The sequence below is a fragment of the Adelges cooleyi genome, unplaced genomic scaffold, assembly GCF_023614345.1.
Source record: "Adelges cooleyi isolate 19-005CV unplaced genomic scaffold, UGA_ACOO_1.1 ACOO_flye_CR_arks_rails_tigmint_CR_PRNA_30, whole genome shotgun sequence".
Taxonomy (NCBI): Eukaryota; Metazoa; Arthropoda; class Insecta; order Hemiptera; family Adelgidae; genus Adelges; species Adelges cooleyi.
In genome coordinates this window covers 10,983,314-11,006,231 of record NW_026095971.1, presented here as the reverse complement: position 1 = coordinate 11,006,231, position 22,918 = coordinate 10,983,314, and the positions used below count along the sequence as shown (strand labels likewise).

The 22,918-nt window shown below is 32.2% G+C and overlaps 1 protein-coding gene across 1 annotated transcript in view; it reads right to left on the bottom strand.

Annotated features, from left to right (window-relative positions):
- LOC126838701 (frizzled-2-like) overlaps positions 1 to 19,601 on the bottom strand; it is a 47,889-nt gene extending 28,288 nt beyond the window's left edge. Inside the window, exons 1-2 of the mRNA XM_050573339.1 lie at positions 19,460 to 19,601; positions 5,048 to 5,107 (exon numbers count right to left, since the gene is read on the bottom strand). The gene's annotated coding sequence lies outside the window, so the exon portion shown is untranslated. The remainder of the gene's footprint in view (positions 1 to 5,047; positions 5,108 to 19,459) is intronic.
- Between the last annotated feature and the right edge of the window lie 3,317 nt (positions 19,602 to 22,918).

The following is a 22,918-nucleotide window of genomic DNA, read 5'->3' as shown; positions in this document are numbered from 1 at the left end:
AGGTAAAAACAAACAACGGAGTGTATATAAGTAGTGTATACACACGGTTATAACAGGTACATGGATGGATGCCGAGCTGTAGGCGAGATGAAGGTCTAACCGAGAGTACTTGTATTGTCTCGTAAAAACCGCTCGTTAGCGCCTTTAATACCGGCGGCAGCCGCCTTTTCGTCCTGCAAATTAATAACAATCAGCTAACGCCGAGAACGGTGTGCTCGACTCTTACTTTTTTTTTTCTGTTTTTGAAATGATTCCGGTTATCTTAACGGGATTTCTCTCAAAATGGCGTTAATGAAAAGCGTTTTTCTCGCTTTTTAAAGTATCTCGTCTAATTGTTCCCTTTTAGATCTCTAAAAACTCTATAAGGCTTTAATAAAATGTCTAACTCCGAACTCGATGAACTCGTTTATTCTTTTGTGTACAGTGTACGTTTTTTTAAGAAACTTAATTGATACGATATGTTATCTGCACATTCTTCGAGTTCATTATAAAGAATCTCGTTTGCACTCGCCAATTACCGTCTTTTACGCTATGTTATATACAATCGGTTAAAAATGTAATCATTTTTTACAATTTACTTTATATCTACTCTATACGAACAGCTATGACCACTAAATGGCTTCATTGACGAAAAATGTTCAACTAATGTTTCAGCACGTAAACACACCATTAATTAAAAAATATATACTGTGAGTATATTATTTGTTACATTCTCAATATTATGTTATTCCATCAGTCAGGTGTCAACTCATTTCGTATTTGTATATTATGTAGCTTACAAACGAATGTCGAAAAATACTCATCACCGCCGTGTTTACTTTAATCGAATGACCTATTTAAATCATTACATCTCTATTTATTATCGAACAATTATTATTTAGAAATAATTGTGATCATGTTTGTTCTTCTCGTCTTATTATTAATTCTTATTAATCGAATTCAATGTAAAGTGTGAATAGCTGTGTAAATATAAATTCGGTTTTACAATTCATAAGTATATAAATATATGGTATAATATATGGCTCATATTATTAGCCAATGTGCGATAGTGATAACATGATTAATAAGTCTAGAATTAAAGTCGAACGTGCCCTACATTTCTACACAGAAAATATCGCATTTAATTTTGACGTTTTTTAATTAATCTTTTTAATAAATAAATACGACGTATACCTCTATCGTTTGTGCAATTTATCAATAACCGCTTAGGTAAGTTTGGAATAATTAACACTAATTTTGAGTACATAATCCGTCGGTACATTCATAAATCATCATAAAACCAATAAATGTATATTTTCAATGAAGGCTAAAGGCGCAGAGGACAAACATCAGGTCGTTCTGTAGAAAACAAACGCCCAACTAAAAACTTCTATGCCGACAGTTACACACAAAAGACAAATGGTTCGTCCAAAATTCAAACAACTGAACCAATAAACAACTTGTTTTAGTTTATAAGTGGTTTCGCCATAAATTACTATCCAAGTCGCATACGATCGTCGCATGAAAACACAAATGTTTGGTCGCTGACAAAAAAAAAATTGATAATTAAAAATCAATTAATTATGTTAAGGCTCTGAGAACAATATTCATAATCCGACAATTATTATTATTGTCATTAATAGACTTCAGCCCGCCTAGAAATATAACACCAACTGTGTTGTCATAAATCATACAATTGGTACAATTAAGTATTAAAATTGCATTTCAGATAAACAATACGAATTCTCGTTGGCAATGGTGCATTTAAAAGAGCGGTACATTTGGCAAAAGTTGAATATAATGTTGTCAGAGAATAATAATAAAAATGAAATGGCCTAAAAAACGCAAATGATTACCTGTATTAAAGTTGTAAAATAATGCGTGCCCCTAAAAACAACCGCAGTAACGACGTAAGTGAATACTGCGTACACGAATAGTTAGATGAACGAAATTTGAGTGTAATAATTTTTGGCAAACATTACCGAATGGAAAACTTAAGTCGTTTGGTGGGAACATTTAAACTTTTCCGCATAAGCATCACCAGCGGCGGCAGTTTATATTGACGAACATGTTATTACTGAACTCATTTATGTAAAGTACAATCTAAAAATGTCGACTTGTAAATGCTTATTAGAGTTTTTAAGTTATAAATCGTGTCACGTGTCCCGTAACTTACAAATTACAATCATTATTTGTTTTTTTATGTACAATTAAATTTGGTTAAAAAAAATGGAACGCGCTTTAGTCTTCGCATCTCTGAGTTTAAAACGATGACAAAAAAATCGAATTTTGGACTTGTGGCCACAGATATATGTTTCAAAAATACCCTTATTTATTTGCGTGTGTGTGTACGTTATTACCATTTAATTAATGCACTTTAACTCTGAAAGTGAGAAAAAATATACCTACTTTATTACAGGGTTAGGCTTGTCAGGAAAGTTTCCGATATCCATATATTTTTTATCAGCCAAAACAATTTTTTTTTTTTAAATCAATATTTTTAGTACCTGAATTTAAAAATATTTTTTGAAATAATTATAAAAGATTGGTTAATAGTTATATGGATATCTGAAACTATTAATATGGATAATGGTTGATAAATGATTATGATATATCCACGAATTCCTAATTTTAGCCTCAACCCTACTTTATTGTCTGGTATGGTTATAGCACCCAAAGCTTCTGCACTTCAGTCGAAAAATACAATTTTTTTTACAACTGTCGCTGTTTAAATGGGTAGTCAGAAAATGTATTAGGAAAACAATAAGATTTAAATTTGTTTATTAAAAAAAAAGAATGACTGAACTCCTCGACAACAACAAAACACTAATTCTACAGCTATAAACTATCCACGGTTATTGGAGCATAGTATAATCAAGCTAGTACGACAAATAAATAATTTAAAACGTCAATGGGAAACGATTATTTCATGTAGTTTATGCGAGTCTGAGGGGAAATGTAAATAACCGCTATTTTCGCGTAGAATGTAAACGTTTCGAAACTTTATGTGTATAAAATAATAATATAATATTTACATATACGACAATCTTGGCTGCAGTTTTGCTAACTCTCAAGGATTTACATCGTCACTCGTATATGGTTGAACATGTCGCACTATAATACATCAGGGATGAGAAATAATAATAATAATAATATTCTGATGATATGGTAGGTATAGATGCGTCACGTATGAAATAAAAGGTTTTAGAAAGGGCAAACCGTGTTGTAGCGTGAAACGTGCCCGGCTAAACAAAAATTAAGAACTACTCGACTGAACAAAATAGGAATAGGTTTTTTCGTATAAGGCGTATTAAGAGTAAACCGTTCAACCGCAAAGCCAATGATAAGCACAGACGTTTCAACGTTTATTTGCTTTTTTGCATTGGTGATAAATTTGAACATTTTTATTTTCCGTTTATTTGTATTAGGTGCGTTTTATTACAATATGTTTCAGAGTTGAGCTTACAACGGCCAATTTAATAATTAGCAAAAACAAATAAGTGATTGACGGTTTTTTGAAACCCATACAGTTATTAATTATTACTTAGGTTTGACTGTCGAGTTGTGGACAGCACACCTTAATTAAAAATTGATCTTTTGTTCGAAATTTTGACATAGAGCAAAACGTTTATTTAATGTTGAACGCATTGACAATAAAAATAATCGACGAAATGGCAAAAGGACAAAAATGTGCAATAACTCGCATTTTCTCCTATGCGAATGAATGAAGATATTAAATCATTTTATTTGCGGCTATTTATCGATTCCGATTAGACAACTCAATAAGACGACGCCTCCGTTTCCTTTGCGTGCACATGAATCGGTGCAAATCGTATAAGCCGTTACGGTATTTATCTATTCGCTTTGGTCCTTTTGCGGCGCTACGGGAAGACTAAATCGACCAGTCGTTGTATATAAATATTTATACATGAACATTTATAATATGATGCGCGTTTAAAGGTTATAAAACTCGGTAGGACAGGATTTATTTTAATGACTTTAAAGTACATAGTTTTCGGATTTGCTATGATTGAATGGTTAAACAAATATAACACGGTGGGACGTCATTGAAATTTGTTTAAACATACTATTTTATATGCTTAATAATATTTTTTATATGAATTTTCGTTAAATATCAACACTTTAGTTCAACAATTTTTTTTTAGCGGTTCAGATTTATTTATAATTGGGCTAAACAGACGAAAAACAATCCGTTTATAGTTTGATAAAATTTACAATTATTTTAACAAATAAAGAAAATATCTTAATATTTTTGTATTAATTTAGTAAAAAAGTAATGAGGAATATAATAAATTATCTGGTGCTGATGGTAGTTACTGGTTTTGAAAAATAGTGTATTGACCATATTTTAGTTATTGAAAAGTATTGATACTTAAAGAGCTAGATTGTGGATGATGTAAAATAATGGATATCTTTTAAACTTCTTAACGACTTACCTACGTATTTGTACTACTACAATGTTTAATTTTCCGTTCGATTGCCAGAACAAAAGTCTTTAGTGTGCACAGTGCAAATTATTTTAAGAGTAATCTTTTCTATCATGTCTGTCAAATTATAGAGTATCGGATTATGATCTTCGGTTGTCACCAATACAGTTATATTTTCATAGTCGATTAAATGTGAAAAATTATAAACTGGTCGCTGGACGTCTATAAATTCATACATTTAATCGGATAACATGCAAAATGCTACATATAAATCAAATAGGTATAATAAGGACTGTGTAACACTATAATAATATTTTATTTGCTTTAGACGTTACACGCAAATTGGATAATTTATTACGCGTGCTCGGTATATAACTCGGCACCATGTTTATAAGACAACCCAAAAATCCATTAAACTTCACTGAGTACGAACACTTTTTACCGCAATACTTTATTCAGTTTTTATATCAACGGGGGGCTCTATAGTTGTAAATAGACGTTCGTCTTCTAGAGACACAAGTTTACCGACCAGTATAATAAAAAAATATAATTTACAGTTGACAAGGTTTAATTCCCACACGGCCCATGACCGTAACGTCTAACGTGTAAATAATACTTACTCTCTCTAGCAATAAGTTGTACTCCGGTATCCGTTTCAAAGGTTTTGGTTACCGCAGGACCTGTAAAACAATTATAAAATGGAACGTTAAGTAAAGCAAATGTATACGTTGTAAAATAATTATTTGTTTATATTATCCATACGTAATTCGCAAGGTAAACAAAATACAGTTATCCGACACAACTTTTGGCAAATGTTTTTTAAGGGAAACTTAAAATAATACACCAAGGAGCAGTTGCGTACACTGAACCTAGCATAACATAACCGGCTAATCTAACCACGCTATACGACTGAGTCGTTTTAATGTGCATAGTGCAACGTCAAAATACTGTGCAGTATTTACAGCATAGTAATTCGGTTATATAATATTATTTGTATAAACGTTGTCATGAACAAATACAAACCTAACGCGTTCCTTATTTTTCACATTTACATTATTGGGAGAGAAGGCCGAAGGAATTTTTGAAACATTAATAATAATACTTATATTATTCTGGTGCATACGGTGCAACAATAACGTTTAAACGGAACAGTACGGGAGGGACACGAATATATGTATATATGAGAGAACAAAATATAACCGCTCCATATTGTTCGGTCGATTGTGCACATTACACACACACACATAAGCGTTTATCGTTGGGGTCGTTTATTGTGTGTGTGTTTTGACTAGAGGTATGAAAAACGTCATATCGGCACGAACTCTGGCCGTATTCGTTTTTGCTCACTCAATACAACAACGCAAAGAATAAATGATTTAAACCACGTTAACCGTAAACCTTAAATCTAAGCAAAAAAAAAAATGCTGAATGCGTTTTTATTGTAAAGGTTATCCCCTAGACCTGCTGTCTGAAATCTGAATTAAACGTCACTGTCAGTAGCATAATCGTACCTATTACACCTCATAATCGTATAAAATGTAAATGTATAAAAAAATATAAGATACATAATTGGTACGTTATAGCCCATAAAAAACGCATAATGTAAATGTTTATTGTCTTATAAAATTCGTTATAAAATAATAATAATTTTTACTCTTGAAGCTTGTACGAGTATGGTTTATTCTTACCGTAGGTCCAGCTAAACCAAATACGGGTTAACGCGGGAAAGTATAACATTAATAATTGGGTTAGGAAAAAAAACATATCTGCAGAAATAAATCACGAATGTTCGAGTCCCGCGAAAGAGTCGAAATTATTTGTCAGTCGAATAAAAATATTTTTTTGTGTACACCGAATTCTATAGTACCGTGGCAGAAGAGATGTAATAATAAATAATAAATGGACTGTTTGGCCGTGGCGCGACAAGCCAGGGATGACGTTGTATGCCAATAATGGGCAAAAGAGGAAAAGTAGTAAATCACTGGGGAAAACTGTATATATATTTTATATTACTGTGTAGTGTGTACTAGCTATTTGGGTTGGAATAAAAAAAAAGTTTCCCTCAATAAAAAACCAATAAAAGTTAGTCCCTTCTTTTCGTGATCATTAATGGCTTTCAAATATTATATTTCGGCAACGCTCAGCCAATTTATTACAATTATTCCTTGAACAGATATTTTTTTTATATAGGTATAGGTATAAACAGACAATATTAAATTATTTCACTCTAATTTTTTTATCCAAAGGTTCTGTACAGAGTCTTACAGAATTTATAACTGAAAAGTTATTTCTTTTTCACAAAAGGTAAAAAATAAAATAAAACCACCAATTTTGTAATCCCAATTGTTAGTTAATATAACGACGTCGTCCCAAGTAAACCAATAATGGTATTTCTTACGACTGCAAATATTTGTACTGATGTAAGAAAGAAGAAAATTAATTGTTATTAAAAAGAAAGACTGTGATCGCCATCTCTAGAAAAATACATTTAATATACCAACAGACAACACAGATGGCCTATTAGGAGAGCAGAAGATTTTAAAAAAGTGCGCGTTAGGAGTTACTTTGCATTACTATGGCAAAGATTTTTTAAACAAATATGAACCGTTTGCGGTATTTTGCTGTATTTTATGAATCACGTTATTTCATTATGTATATTTTTTATATATATTATGTATTGAGTATATTCTCGAGAATGCATTAAACCGCATTACAGTCAGATCATTTTGTGACGTTGTCCTAGTCGTCTGTTAATTCATATGACGTGTCACGGTTCGTGATTATACTTCGCGTCGGTTCAAAAGATAAAAAAAAATACCTTTGACGTAAAATTGACTGGACGCTTCAGACACATGGCGACGTGAAAGGGTCAAAGTCTTAACAGCGTAAAGGAAAACATAGGCGGTAAAGATGTCCTTACGGAATTTGCTATCAAAAGAACGATTTTAAATGAGGTTGTTGCTCGACTCGACTTAGGGTTCAAGTGCCTCGCAGCGGGACATTCTTCTAGGACAGAATGAAATGATAAAAATAAAAAAAAAAGGTCCGGAAACATCTCCTCGTGAAGTGCACCTCTTGTCATATATGTGTTGTAATCTCGAGTGATAACTATGGGCAAATTCGTTATGAGCAACGCGTTAGACATTTACCCGGAGCGAATTTCTAACACTTCACCGTACTCAGCTCAACCGACTAGAATGGAGAATAGGTCTGTTTTAAAGTGTTACCTACTTTGAACGTAGACATAAATAAATGCTCTGTGCGTCCCTTATACACCGTACAAATGGCCCAAACCCGATCGATGATCATAGAGACATCTAATACTAAATGACAAGTCTATTTCGTCCAACAACAATTTTAAATGTTAAGGTGAGATAAAAAATGTTTAATGTTTTTAATTTGTATGGATTAGTATGTTTACATCTTTATTCATGTTCGGTTTTATTTATCGTTTGTTTTTCTCACTTTAACCAGTTTTTTTCTCTTTAATAAATTATATTTACGTTTTTAACTGAAAAACTTGTTTGTCAGAACAGTAGTTATAACTTATTTTCAAACAAAGAATATTATTTGTCTATATTTTTGAAATAAAACACGTTAAGCAAAAGTTAGTAAAGATATAATTTTTAAACAATTTTATTTTTACTATAGCAATAATAATAAAATATCTACTCATTCTTTCTTTAAAACGATAAGTTCTTTAAGTATATTTTAGCTTCGCATTCTAGCTGAAAAGGTATTTATTTCATCATGCATGTTTTTCTGTAACTATTTCTGTTTTAATTTAAGTTGTATAATACGTTATTTAAAAATATATTTAATAATATGTTTGGTATTATAGTAGTGTACCGCTTGACAACTAAGAGCCTGTATTTATAAAGTTGTATGTGTCTCTTTTACTAGATTATAATGATGTTCGTTAATTGTATATAAAGTTAATTTAGCTAATATTTTTATAATAATATAACAGGTAGCTATCATATTATTATATATTGCATTTCAAAAAATATCTGCCCTTGTACTTTAAATGCTTCAGGCTGTGCGTGTAAACAAAAAAGTAAATAGAAAATATGCTCGCGAAGAGAATGACATTTTTTTTATAGACGAGATTTAGCGTTAAATCTTTTAAATTGGTTAGGTGCGCCTTCTGTAAATCCCGTACAATCTCTTCACCGTCAAGGCGATATTATATTTTATTATTGTTATTGCTATTCAAGAAATATACCGTGTGACCGTTTTACACGCTTAACGCATCACTATTATAATAAAAATAATAATAGCAAAAATAATATTTTTAACAGAAAATATTCAATTTTATAAAATATTAAAAATAATAATAATATAATGCCAGAGTTTATAAAGAGAAACGAAATCTGTTGTGGTATTTCAAAAAGATAAAATTATTATACACTTGCACTAAATTTTTTCTACAAAGCGTAATTCGATCAGGAGAGCGAGACAGCGTCTGTATTGTATAATATACTTAATTTCGTGTTGATGATGATAATAATAGTAATATATAATGTTATATGTTTCGCTGTATGATTTAAAAAGGCCCTAGTTATTATGATTGATTTTTTTTGTATATATAATCGATCCACGCACTGTGCACCGCTCCAGTCAGCTGGTAGAACGCGTGGGAATGATTAGTGTGTTTACAAGATCAAATTTGCATACGGCCATTGACGGAATATAATATATATATATACATATATTATGCGTGTGTGTTCATCAACAGTTTTCTTCTTCTTCGAAGGTGTTTTTTCCCTCGCTTGTTGGCTCTTTCCCTACAAACCACCGTGACACGAAAAATATATTACCCGAGATCTTCGTCTGCTACTACTAGATGCCAGCGGGACGTTTTTATTCGAAATTTCATGGAGGTCTCCTCATGTATAAACACGCGCGCAGATGCGCAGTCACTTCGGGAAATAATAATATAATATTATTATTATTACAATAAAAAGAAGATGATTCGTGCAGCTATACAGTGTAGTAAGTGCCCGCGTTTAACGGTTGTGTGGCGTAGGTATGAGATTCGGTAGCAAAACAGAATGACAATAGCGCGTCATCCGCGCCACCCACAGATACCCTAAGTAAACAACAGCAGATGCACCACCGTGTGTGCACCGTCGTCGAACGACTTCATTTTAACTGGAAAGCAAAACCATTCAGGAGACAATGAATTTTCACGGTACCAAGAATTTCACACTACTCCAAACTCGGGTCGAAAGATTCAATTTTATTGCCATTTTTTGTGTGTCGCGTGTCAGGCAACGGTTATTTTTTATTTTATGAAAGAACGAGGGAAAAAAAATAACACCATTTGTATGAAACATGGAATGTGAGGTTATATACATTTATAATAGTTATTATTATAAAATGTTAAATAATCATGTTTGTTTATTTTAATAAATCCTACATAAATTACAATTGTAAATTAAACCATTTTTTAATTTATTATTATTCAATTTTACTTAATCAATCATCAAGTTGCTTGTATAAGCACTTATATAAACTGATAAACATATATAGTATATAAATACATTAAAAAAAAAGTTTTTGCATTTATTCATAAACTTGTTTTATCGATTTCTTATGTGTTTTATAGCAAACTATAGTCAAGACATTATTTCTTTTACACAAGAATCAGTGTATAATTTATTGATTTAATAGCAAAGCAAATCGATAAAAACGATATTTTATAATGTACAAAATTACACGTTTCGTACAGGTTGTATGACCACCGGCTAGAATTTAAAACTGGTTGTTTGACGATTAATAATTGTTTGACTAAAGAATATAATAACAACGGATTGCGCGTTTTGGGGTTTATGAGACAGAGATTAATAGACGTACAAGATGTATAGCTATGCTATCCTGATGCTGACCCGACAGTACCACCCATCGCATTACTATTTACTTAACAGCACCAAAAGAGAATAATAACATACAGTTAAGCTATCAGGCGCGGTGGAGTAGGTACTATTGAAAAATGAATGATGGACAAGAAAACAATTATTTTTAATTAAAAATATAATTATACTTCCAGAAATTAAACTCAGAAGTGTTATAGTGAAATGCTTAAGGGTACTGAACATAGTTTGTACTTGCATCTTATGACATTTATGTGGTTTCCGTTTGTACGAAAGTTCAGTTATGCGATAATATTATAATTTGTTGTATTGTTAAAATTAACGTACATATTGTGGGAAACTAAAATAGGCGAGACAGCTCGCATGCCTTGTATAATATACAGTAATATGGTGAAACAAGCAGTGACCTATATTAATCTCACCATGTTTTTTTTCACTCGAGTATAAAGTACCATGTAAATGTGTGTCAGAAAAATGTTGTAAACTAGTCGGATGAAATTTAACACAGAGGTGTTATTCGTACAAAAGCGTAATGTGTTCAAATTCTGTTGAACACAACATAATATAGATGAACACATTGCAGTTATGATCTTTTTTTTTTTTCATAATGAATTTAACACAACAATTAACAGCGTTTTAAAATATCAAAGCTTCTCTATACATGTTATTTTAACTTATTACATTATTTGTACGCTTCTTCGTTTAACACGTTTTTAAATACGGATCTGGTGAAAATAAAAATCTTTTTTTTTTTTTTACCAGCATGTGCTGTAGTAGTTGCATAAAATCTAACTTGACTATGCTACCAGCTTTACTGTCGTCTGGCTAGTTTTAGTCTAAGCGCTCCTTCGGCCACACCACGATTTTTAACTTATACTATCAGTTCAACGAGCAGAGAGATTAAGGAGAATTGTATCGCTTGAGTGGAAAATGAACGAATGCTTAACTCAACCGGAATTCCGAATTCATTTGTCATTTGACATTCCTGATTCTGGTAATTCATCTCAGTTGTATTGCAATTAGACCTTGATGGTCAACTGCAAATCCCTTTGTTTCTCGGTTTAAGTAGTGCGTTTGGCGTTGACGTTGTCACTTGTTATATCAAAACATTTTTAGAATTCCTCGTTCAATGTATTTCGAAAATGGTTTACATTGAGATTTGAGAATAATAGCACGCCAATCTTAGGTTAAAGAAATTACCGTAGTGTTAAAACTAATATACTTTAACAAGTTCCTTACCATTCTTTACTGTTGATCTATTTTTTGAAATCCGGTAAGATTGCCTCTCCCTTTTTTTATTGCATTGCAATTGGTTTTAATTTTGATTAAAAGCTAATATAGGGTGATACAAATAACTACATGATACAAATAACGTAAAACACTAGTTTTAACGAAAATAATTACAATTTTAATTACAACTTTTCTTTTTGAAAACATAATAATTTATCATAACTCAAACTATAACAATTTATTTAATACTTCCTTAAAATTGTTGCTATGGATTAAAATTTCGGCGAATATAATACAGTTGTATTCCTAGATTAATAACTATAATAGGTGAACTTTTTTTTGACACACACGCCTTTATAATCACTTGGACTGTGATCGAAATGACACAGTAATTGTTACTATGTTTTAAACGAGCCCCTTGATGACTGTTGGTGGAAGTTTATAATTTGTTTCCTTATGGGAGTTCAATGCTCCATGACCGTGGGTCGAACAACGATACAAAAGTTTGGCAAAAGCAAGTCGATTGGAAATAGATCTCCGGGGATGTCAGTGAATGCTGTTGAAGTAATATTGAAACTCGGAGTTTACAATTGCGAAACGCTGGACTATAGGGGAATTTTTGTTTTTCCAAAACAGTCCGATTTTCTTTTGCTGTACCTATGGTAGATTCAGTGAAGGCAGTAATGGTGGTAAACGAAAAGTGGAAACAAAAGGTCGTTTTGAAAAGTTCTCACTTATTTCTATCCAGATCCCTCTTCCGCTGTTTTTCCTTCTTTAGCCATCTATTCTGTTTTCTGGTTCAGCGTTTTAGTAATTTATTGTTTGCTCTTCGCGGCGGCGCTGTCAACATTTAAACTCCGCTTCAAATATACAGTGCCACTTTTACATTACCATTAGAATTCAGACCGATAGTGTCAATGATAAACCGAGAAACACCGGGATCGTTTTATTGCTTACGACATAACTTAATTTTGACCTTGATTTCAAACCTTACCAAATCATTTAAAAAAACAACTATAATATTAAACAAATATCACGCACATTCGGAGAGTACAATGAATCGACTATTTAAAAAAAAAAACAAAATGAGTTTTAGTGGTCTGAATTTCCTGCGATAATATTGTTTTTCTAATGGACTCAGCCAATAATATAACTAATCTTAACTCATACAAATCAAACGATAAACATTTTTAAATATATTTTTTTTTAAATGTTATTGTTTTAAAAATATAATTATCCTTCGGTATAATATACATTGGGTCTTTTCGTACTATATAAACGACATTATTGTGTATTATATTAATGAATGTAAGATCGTTTGATTTCGTTTTATTATTACTCAATTACGTTAAATCATACATTTTTTTGACGTTTTTTATGGTTAAATTGTATGGCTTATGGTGACTTATGACGTTTTGTTATTACGGTTTAGATGTATATTTTTTTGCGAATAATTCACATTTGCCTAAATATTAAAAGGACGTCATCCTTTTAAAAATAATCGTAAAAACGTGTTTATAGACAAGCGTTTGTCAAACTAATACGGTTGAGTGACCCTCGCTATTTATCGTAATTAGTTACCTGTCAAAACGCGGTTCATTCATTTCTAACAGGGCTAACATCGATTTCAAATATAAAAAGAGGTTTTCGAATTTCGTTAAATGACACGATGGGCTTATATGTCACGTGTGTCGATAAAAGCTGAATAATGTTTAGGGTGGTTTGCTATTATAAACTAAATTTGATAATATAATATAAAGCAAAAACACATTAACGAAACAACATAAATTGCAAGAGAAATAAAAATAAAAAACGTCGCATTCGCATTCCTTTAACATTAAGCCGGTCTAATGTTTACACAAATTTGAACCAAGAAATGTTTTTGAAATTTGCAGTTCGTTTTAAATATCATTAAGGCAAACGACACGTAACATTTTTAAAAATAGTCGAAATAGTTTTAAATTTGTATGGAATATTTTTTAGATATTATAGAATATCAGTGTTTGCCAAAAATGTGTCTTTTTTTTATTCCTTTGACTAACCGATCTCACTATGCTTCGTCCCCACTTTGCTTCGATGTTGGTGTTTTTTTTTATTTGGGCATTAGTTTAGAAATAATTTATTAATTGTACTATAATGAACCAGACATTTGGTATACATAAAGATTTTAAAATGCATAATTCTAAAGAGATTCTATTTTTTTTTTTATTTGAGTGGCATTAATTTGTAAGAGGATTTTGCAAAAATATCGTAGAATAATTTATTTTTAGTTTAACCGTTATTCAAAAAAACAAAAATAGAAAATAAACATTTTTGAAATTGAATTTTGTTTTAAAATTAACTGTGGTGTACAACCTAATATAACTAGTAGGATAGGGCCCTATGGAGCTTTTTACTCTAAACTACGGTCTATAACTTTTTTAAATGGGCGGGTTTTCTCGGTAGGAGGTAAACTCGTCTCCTTGAAGTAGTTAAAAACTAAAAATTGTACAGCTAAACATTAATAAGAAAATAACTAGTTAAAACTTTTGAGTGCCATCAGCCTTGGATATGGATAAAATTATTTTTGTTATAAATAAACTAATAAATTAATATTTACCATAATAATTACTAAGATTATTATGATTGTTTCTTTACGTCGTGTAATAATATAAAATTTAATATTTTAAGCTAGATATAAGTAATGTGAATGCATATTAAATTCATTATATTTTAATAAAAATATTTTTTGAGATGTGTATGATTGTAAAATAAATCGACAAACGATGACTATTTGCGGGTTACTGCCATAGTGTGCGGACGTTTAAAATTTTTACTAACAATTTCATTAGGTGTAATATTTACATAATACATTTGGGTCTTGCAAATGTTTTAATGAGCATAGTATCGTTTAAAGTATGTTTTAACGGACGATGGAATTAATTTGATTCTCTCTCATACATTTCTCCGGTAACACCGCCGCGTTAACGGCGAAATAACACTTATGCCAAACCGAAACAACATAAATTCGTTTAAATCTTATTTTTGCGTGTATATTATCTACACTCAAATATAAAATACATCTTGTAATACTACTTTTTAATGTGTAAATAATATGTAGAACTGACGCTACCTGGCGCATGCAAATCGGCCGTACTTTCGCAAAAAAATACGGTTTTATTTAACTTTTTTTCGCCACCGTCGTTGTCTTCCTTTTCCAAGATATCACGATTGGGTTTCGGAACCGTGACTCGTTTCTGGCTCCTTCTTCACATACCAACTTCTTCTCGCCCTCCTTTCTATACAACAAGCCGGTCACCCCCACATAAATTTCCATTTAATCATGATTTACGATTTATGTTTTTTTTTTTTTATAAAAATATATATAAAGTATAAAGTATAGCGCGACTCCCGTATATCAAATATATATATATATATATAAAAGATATTATAATATCGCCTCAACACGTTTTTCTTCTAGCGACCTCCGCAACTGTCGTTTATTTTTCTTCTCCTCTTGTGCTGTTATTATTATTACCCCGAGTGCTACCGTTACTGTGGCGGATTTTGCTGGTAGTTAAAATTAACTCTGCATCAACGGCTAGGCAGGGTAGGTTGTTCATTATCGGCGAAATGTCTTTGCATATTCGAATGCCTGCGATACATTATTAAACTAATGGGATATCTACGAGTTTAGTTTTCAGGTGCCACGGCTGTCGGGCCATAATTTGTATATTATAACTCTTAGACCTAGCTTTTGCCGAAATCCGATTCGCATGTAGTTTCTAATATTCGAACTGTATATTATTATTATATTATACATATAACGCGGCATAAAGGAACCTCGGATATAACGCAATAGGTTTTGGAACATAATATAGATAATACATTATTCTAATACTAAACAAACGCTGCTCCAACGGCTCTGTGACGGCTTATAAATACAATACGGTGGGATTTCTAGTGATGTATAATACATACAGCGAGAAATGAGAATATTGAATTGGTAATATAGAAGTTGAGTCTGTAATTAAAGATTATGAATAACAAAAACGAAGAGAAAAGAAAAGATACGTCATAATATATATGTCAAAGACTTAGTACAGTCATCATGTTCTTGCACCAACATCAATGGTGTACGCTGGGTTATGATGGATTCGGTCGAAAAAGCTAGGTAGTTTTCTTTTAATGGCATTCGAATGATGAAATTTCAATTGAAAATGAAAACCTTTATGTACGAACACTATCTGAGTCACTTAGCTTGAATAGAAGGATTCGTTCGTCTTTAAACGCACTTCTATTTTTTCCATTCTATTTGTAAGAGGATTAAGTTTTTTTAAGACTTCCGAGTGGGAACACTGTCACTTTGACAAAGTGACGTTTTTGTAACAAGTTAATTTTAAAACGCAGTAAAAAAATTCACATCATTTACTCAATTAATTCTGCTAATTTGTTTTATTCGTTGAAAGTGCTCTCAGAACATTAGAACCCAAGAGCCATCGTTTTTATGGTCATTTTTAATACTCGTCATAGGTTTTTATTATTCACCCCAACTCACTATACTAATCCTTTTCTCTTTTTAAGTTTACTATCAAGAAGATTTCTTTACTGAAATCGTCTTACACAGGACGTTCCAATTTCTATTACGGTACCTCAATATCTTCTTAATCGATAAAAAACTTGTTTAAGTATTATGACTATTGTATACACACTTACATAGTATTGTTTTATATTAAAATATTTGTCGGGTATTATTCTTTTACAAGTTATAAATCTTAATTTCTACAAACGTATTTACTCTACAGATTAGAAAGCGTTACTTTGGATAATTATTATTAGAGTATTTACCTACTAGCACGATTTTACCATAATGTAATATTATATACAATACCTTATTGTATAAATTTCCTTTCTTATTAATAAATTTGCTCTTCTTATCCATCAAAGTGTTTAAGTTAATTATATCTTTATTACGTACTAGTATGCAGTAAAATTATTATGCGCACTAAGTGTGTGGTCGTTCAGTATTTGCTCATTTAACAGTTGTGTATTGACTTCTGTTGTATGTCAAGGAAATGTCTACAAAAGTACGCTGTCCGGTTAAATACAAACTGGTGATTATTAAGTGGACATTATTAAGACGGGGTCCTTAATTAACTACCCACTGTGCAAATCGAAAAAAGGAGACTATAAAAATATACTAAAGGATCGATTATAGGAAACAACAGCTAGTCTTATAGTAATAATATAGAGAAATTTAATATACATTTGTTTCATTTTTTTTTTCATGGAAATTATTTTATTATATAGAAACACAACATGTAATAAAATAATGTTTTTGGTTAATTTCGTTAACTGCAAATGGTAGTATTTCCAAATGTAAGTAAGCCACTATAATTTCTTTTTATTAGGTATTTTTTTCATAAGCTTTTCTATTCGATTTATTTTAAAACTACCAGAAATAATCGCAGTAACATGATCCATATAATATGATGTTTAACTTATAGTGAATTACGTTGATGATAACATTTATATATTCTGTTATACCTCTAGTTGGGTTTTCAAAAAGTGGAAAACGATTATTTATAAAGATATACATATTTTATACACAAATTATACGGATTGCGTGAAACTTTCAGATAATTTAAATAGAATAATAAAATGGCCAAATCACGCCATGGAATTAATTCACATTTAAATGTAAATTTTTAACGGTAGGCATCCGTTTATGTTTTTTGTTACCACAATTTCAGTAAGACGAGTTCTTTTTTGGGGCTTCATACATTATACTGAACCATTATTCAGCTTCATTGAAATTTAACCGTACCGCTATTTGGTACGAAACGGCCTAAACACGTTTTTTTCCTCAGATTAATTCAGTTTAACGTTATAATAGTTTTAAAAATTTACAATTGTTATGACTAATTCAATAAGAAATGGTTGTTTTAACGATTCGCCAAGTCAACTGGTCGTAGCGATAATTAATCGCCATGTCGGATAATAAATTGATCTTGAGCTAAAGAAAATCAATACTATAAGTAAATCGATCAAAGGCAATACTATCAAAGTGGTTACCACAATGGCATAGTACTAAACGGAAATAATATAAAAAATATTGCAGGACAAATTTTAGCTATACGTTATCAGTAATATCAATGTCAGTAATGTCACACAAACATTATAGACTTGTGTTTTCCCCATTTAAGTTTTATTTCAAACGTAAATTACTGGTCTCAAAAGTTTTTACAATAAATGTGTTACTGTTGTATGTTATTAATATTAATATATATTATAAAGTTTATAATATTAGTTAAAATATCGCGGTGGGTTGACCACTAATTTAGCGTAGTTAACTACATAAACCATTAATATACGGACAATAGTTCGCGTATCACAACAATCACTTTCATTTGAAACATACAATAGTCATTCATATTATATTATTTTTATTAAATTTGAGTAATTTAAACCAGTAATGTAAAATTGCATAGATATAATTTGTACTTTTTTGGATCCTTTATCCTTCTAGTTTCACATTTAGGCATTGAAAATCGAATAAGATAAGGCAATAGTAAACAAACTTAGCAATTCAATATTTTTAATAAAATTATTAAAAAGTTTTTCAATTTATTTTAGGGAAACTTTCTAATTACAGCATATTAGTGTACTTATTACTAACCGAGCATAGATGTAATTTATTGTCAATTGGTTATTTTCATAATAACAATGGCCAATGTCATTTATTAACTACCCTGTCAAACATTAGTTTGAAGGTTAAGGGGATTCGATACCGGCCGTTTTTTTCAGTCAAAACACATCATTATTTGTCCATCGCACAGGCCGAACCAGTAATCCAATAAGTAATTTGAAAACAGATTTGTGATTCGTCATGAAGTTTATTTATGATCCTACCAGGCACTTTTTTCAATTTTGAATTTAACCCTTTACAAATTTGATTTTAAAATTTGAAATTTTATAAAATGTTCAAACTTTCTTATTCATAGTAAGAAAAAGATATCAAAAAAGTACCTTGTAGGATCCCAAGTAAACTTCATAACGAATTCAAATCTGTTATCAGATTACTAATAGAATCACTGGTTTAGTCTATGCGATGGACAAAATATGTACTATTATATTAAATAAAATGGCTTTTACTCATAGACAAAATGATTTAAATTAAAAATTTACCATGAAGCTTATACAAATTAACCGGTAAATTAACTGACACGGTCGACATTTATTTAAACCACTTTTTTCTTAAATATTGTCTATACAAAACTTCTTAAAAATGGTCGGTATCAAATCCCCTTAAAAAAGTAACACCAAACCTTTATAAATCTCATACTTCGTGTATAGTATTAATTAGTATATTAATATATTATAGTACATAATATATACATATGTTGTTATCATGCGGTACCGGTGGAGTCCATGCGGCGGCGGCGGCATACCGTGTCTTATCTCGATGAGATACCTAGAGAAAACGTAAACAAACGGTCGATAGCCGGTAACGTCGCGCCGGGTGCACGCCACAACAACAAAGCTTTTAAAGTCATCTTATCGGTATACAGTCTCGTTGAAGCATATAAGCAACGTGGCTACAGGATCGAATGGTATGCAAAATCGTGTCTCGTGGTCGTGCGATAATATATAATGTTGTTATTATTATTATACCGCTTACGCGTGCGTTAAACTCATATAATAATAAACTGACGGCCATCGAGATTTGTACTTGATCTTAAAAAACAACTAAGACTTCTAGCAGTACTAAAAATGCTAATACAGTAACATTTATTTTACAATACTTTATTATTTTTTAAATATTGTCGTATCCGTGCGACAATATGGAAAGTTAAATTTGTAGATATAATAACTGTTATGTAGACACTGTATGATTATGAAAATATTTAACATTTTAAATGCAATAACAGTAATAAAATCACTTACCGGAGTGGCGATAAAAAATATGAAGAAAAAAAACAATCGTGCTCAGAATCCGATCCAGGATCCTCGTGGCGCCGTTTGTTTTTGTTGCTTTTACGAGATGCGACCGGAACTATGAAAGCGACCGAAGACTGGCGGGACTGGAGCTTTCCGGCGATATGAATCCTCGACGGCGTTTTTCGCTGCCGTCGCCACACGGCGGCACTTCGGATCGATAGTGCACCGCGGTGGCAGGACCCTTTGTGTCGCACCCCCTCTCGACCCTCTAACCGATTCTCCCTTTACCCTCCGCATCATTCTTTCCCCTTACCACCCTATCTTCGTTACCATCATCATCCAGCATGCCGTGTGTTACAAAAACAGTCCTACGTTCTCTCGCCGTTTGTTTTACTTTCGAATAAACGCACCCTTCCCCGTTCAGCCGGTCTTCCTTTTCTCGCCGAGGACATATTATTATTATTGTTTAATACAATATTATTAGCACCGACAAATAGAGCTATAAAGCGATAGGAGTATGTAAAAAAAAAATATATTACAGAGGTATTTTTTTTCTCCTCTTCAAAATTAACCGGAATAATCTGTACACGCTGGCGCTTAGTACGAAGGTTAGGGACGGCCGTATCGTTGTTGTTATCGTATGTATATTACACATATTTGTACACACGGGGAGCGTTTAACTGCGGGCGACACCTCGTCTACTGTGTATACACCTCCGTAAGCGAACACCGCACGACGTCCTGCCGCACTCGCCGTTTATGAGCGCATAATAGAATTCGAACCATTTTAGCACGCCCAACGTGATAGGCGTGGTATTTATATTATTATTTACCGGTAACGTGAAATTACCTCAATATTGTCGGATTGCAGCTGGACGCGGTGAATACTCAAATTATCCGCGCGCACGAGCCAAATAAGCGTTTTCCTAAATATCGGTAATAACAAGCGCGGTAACCGTTTCCTTTCAGATCTAAAAGGTCGATGGCCGATTCCTTTAGTTCGTCGATTTTCAAAAACATTACGTCAACGCTTTGATCACACGACCTTTTTTGGCTCAAAGAGGGACTGAACGACCCACAGGACACGTGATAAACGCACTCGGTTTTCGCAAGAGGAAAAAACGCTCTTGAAAAAAAATAATTTTCCGGTCTACAAAGTAAATGCGAGCAGATACTTTTCATATTTATTTTCTATATTCTCTAGGCAGTATTGGTACAAAAAAAAACGCATAAAAAAACACACTCGTATACGATGACGAGATCAATATAAAAAAAATAAAATATTTTCTTTTGGTCCGCGCCGTGAGCTATGTGTAAACCGACGCGACGGTGCAATATTGTAGAGGAAAGTGATTTTTGCCCGTTATAGTATAAGTAATATTATATAAGACGAACGGGTGGCCAGAGATAATGTGCGAAGCCCGGACGGTTGTATGTAATATAAATCGCGTATCCAGCCGAATTCTCGTCCAGGTATAATGGTCCCGGGAGGTTCTGGAAAATAAGGGACGGAAAATATAGCTAGAGTACTGTTTTTTTTCAGCGCCTTCTGCAGCAGTTGCTGCGTTCGCCAACGGGATCGATTTGGTCGAGTTTTTTGCTGATACTTCCTAAATAAAGCGACATCATTGGCAAAAAAATAAATAGCTATTTACAACTGTGTCGCCGCTAAAAAGTTCTACACGAGCGACTACACGCGACAGCCGGTATATATCATTTGCATTCTAAGAGGAACGGCATAATATGTATATATATTGTGTACTATACAGCGTTTTTGACGGTTAACATGCATACAGTTTTTATCCAACCGGCACTGGGTGAATTTATAATGTAGCAAATACTGACAGAGGTCGGCGGTCAAAGGGAAGAGCACTGGGAATAAAGAAAAGAGCAATCGGCTAATACCGCGGACGAATGGAACGAAAAACGAATTAATCTACCAGTATTGAGCGAGACAGTTTCCGCCGTCGCAATTAAGCCTTTTTAATTAATCATCGATATTGGTCTCTTTTGGTCGCGAAGACGTCATTCTGCGACGGGCTTAAACGCACAAAAGGACAGCCGCATTACTATTACATAGACGCTTCATTAATAATAAATAAATATATTATACACAATGTGTATTGAATACGACCGACCGCTATATGGCGGTGGCGGTTCATAATATAGTGTATCGACCGCGTAATGGGTGTGATTCATTGCCGAGATATTATTACATTTTAATATTTCGCTCACGAACCTTTAAATATATATTATAGAAGACGACGGGACGGAGATAGCAGCAAACGATCCTGGCGCTTAAAGAGCTTCTCGTTTTATAATTTTATGGAAATGTAAGCCCCGAACTCTCTGTTGGCGTTAAAAAAAATCGAGTGGCGTATATTATTATATAATACATACGACTATTTTTTAAACGTTCTTATATTATTACGTATTTGAGTTTTTTTTTATCTCCTGCTAAACGAATCTAGGTATTTGGTGTTTGTTGAGAAAAAGGTATAGCGGGTACCTATAAAAACGCGATGCAAAAAATGTTTTATTATATTATATTGGCAATGCGAAACGATATCACACACATGAATACCACCGCCGCCTTCGCTAATAACATAAACCATTAGCAATACGATTTATTGCTCTCAGAAAATATTTTCTCGGGTCGGGCGCATAATAATATGAATTTATCTTTATAAATATAAGGCAACGTCGAAATGCGATTTCTATTGCAAAATAAATTACGTATGATATAGTAGCCATAGAGGTACATGCTAGTTTAGAATCGATGCATTTCGAATGAAGTCATCTTGACGTCAGTACCCGAAGTTAGATAAACTGAATAATTATTCGCGTCGATGTTGTTATTGTTGGTTCTAGCGCAATTAAACGGATTGTAAGACAAGGAAAAATAAAAACTGAGACAGAGTAATGTTGTTTAGGAAGAACCGCGAAATTAAGTATGAAATGATTCGAAACAATGGGACATGCACAAAGAAAAGAAATAAAAATATAAGAGAAAAGATTTTCGAAGAGAGTCATTCCTCGAAATTAAAACCATTTTGAAGACTTAGTCAGCTATAATCGATTTATTTTTCTAAAAATTATGGTAGTTTTCTGTGAAGGACATTATAAAGTGTTGCACTGAACGGTTGAATTATTCATGGATTATTGTAAATATTACTACGTCGCATATATTCCAGCGGTAAATCGAATTTATATACTGTTAAACTTCAACAGTTATAACTTATACTACTATGTTTTATTTAAAAACTAAAACACAATGATAATAAACAGATTAAGCAAATCTACGAGTTAAAAATACTTTATCTACAACAACATCATAATTCCTTTATGCTTATTATGAAATATATGCATATATTATAAGTAATGTGTCGTAAAACCATTCGGTCGCTTACCGAATGACCGCTAAATTTACATATTAGTTATAGAGCCGGGCTTCTCTATGTGAATT